At 45.0% G+C, this 1994-nt stretch overlaps 1 protein-coding gene across 1 annotated transcript in view; it reads left to right on the top strand.

Moving 5' to 3' along the window:
* The window catches only part of elof1 (elongation factor 1), a 5147-nt gene extending 5108 nt beyond the window's left edge, over window positions 1–39 (top strand). Inside the window, exon 4 of the mRNA XM_078270215.1 lies at window positions 1–39. This exon is cut by the window's left edge and continues 1793 nt beyond it. The gene's annotated coding sequence lies outside the window, so the exon portion shown is untranslated.
* Window positions 40–1994: the final 1955 nt, after the last annotated feature.

The raw sequence follows: 1994 nt of genomic DNA, 5'->3' as shown, positions 1-1994 counted from the left end.
AGACACACACACACACACACACACACACACACACTGAGACACGCACACACACACAGAGAGACACACACACACACTCAGAGAGGCACACACACAGAGAGACACACACACACACACACTCAGAGACACACACACACACAGAGACGCACACACTCAGAGACACACACACACACTGAGAGACACACACACACACACAGAGAGACACACACACACACTCAGAGAGACAGACACACACACACACACACACACACACACACTCAGAGAGACACACACACACACACACTCAGAGAGACACACACACACACTCAGAGAGACACACACACACACACACACTCTCAGAGAGACACACACACACACACACACACAGAGAGACACACACACACACACACACACACACACACACACACACACACACACACACTCAGAGACGCACACACACACACACACACACTGAGACGCACACATACACTCAGAGAGGCACACACACACACGCACACAGAGACACACACACACACTCCGAGAGGCACACACACACACTCAGAGAGACAGACACACACACTCAGAGAGACAGACACACACACACACACACACACACACACACACAGAGAGGCACACACACACACGCACACACACTCAGAGAGACACACACACACACTCAGAGAGACACACACACACACTGAGACACACAGACACACACACACACACTCTCAGAGAGACACACACACACACTCAGAGACACACACACTTTTTCCTTTTGTAAATCACAATCATGTCTGTGTATTACACTACTGTGTATTACACTACTTCTGTGTATTTTTAGGCAACGACAGTTATGAATAAATTAATTTCAGAGCCATATTTTTCAAGTGTTTTTATTGCACAAATGTCATGTTTAGTGAAACGCATAATAAAGAAAAAACGAGGAAAGCAAAGACAATGTTAAAACAAAGCCAACACGTTCAGGTGAAATATACTCAACATTTCTGCTTTTTTGGGAATCACAGGGAGCTAAAAACTACATTCCTACATCTGATTTAATGAAGGGGATGTCTAGACATTTGATGGACTGAAAACAGTTGGCGTACATGCCCCCCCCCCCCAGCTGGCACCCTGCTACCTGTCTGATGCTTTTGGTGCTGAACATTTTAAGAGCTTGAAGCTTATGTAAAGGTGCTCGGAGTTCCTGCACGGCCACTTCTGTTGACATTCAAAGTAAAGTCAAAACAAATCGGACCAATCTCGCTGTCGCTACCAGATGAGTCGCGTGCAGATGGGAGTTGAGCGTGCGTCACTTTGCGACAATGACAGATTTCACGCAGATCTGTTTTGCTGTTAGCCCCAGAATAATGAGATGGGTACATAACGTAGCAGTAATTTATTATTTAGCGTAAGGCATCACATCTTCACGGCATGATCCCTGATGTCAGTTCTAGATGAGAGGCTGAAGTAGCTGACAAAATGCTAAAATATTTCTGCTTTCTAAAGGAGTTGAAACTGAATCCAGTAACTAGTTCCCAACGTTACATTCAAGACATTCAGTGGGTTAACAGTAGCCTGACATGGGTTAGGGTTAGGGGGAGTCTAGATCTCTTGGCTAGGGTAACAGTACGACGCAGACAACACGAGAATCTCAGCTGTAACTGTAGTGTGATTCCCGTCAGTTACCAGGGACTGGATGGATGAGTCTTTCCTTGAGTAAGAGTTGCAGTAAGACAAATGTAAAAACAAAACAAAAAAACATGTACAAGTTAAAGTCCTGCATGTGAAATGTTAGGTAAAAGTTTGTACGCATCACCAAATGTACCTGAAAAAACTCAATGCAGTAAAATAGCCCCAGCGTTTTAAATATAGATATTATGACCTACACTCACAACCAGGCATGCACCGATCCAGGATTGGGCTTCTGATTGGGCTGAATATTGGGCTTTTTGACGGGGTTGGGTTTCTGCTGAACTGAACCCTACGCTTGCACTACGGTGCATCCCTACTTACAACAT

This window comes from Sander vitreus, chromosome 15 (genome assembly GCF_031162955.1).
Source record: "Sander vitreus isolate 19-12246 chromosome 15, sanVit1, whole genome shotgun sequence".
Lineage (NCBI taxonomy): Eukaryota > Metazoa > Chordata > Actinopteri > Perciformes > Percidae > Sander > Sander vitreus.
The sequence above is the reverse complement of the archived record's forward strand: the minus strand, read 5'-3'. Positions and strand labels throughout refer to the sequence as shown.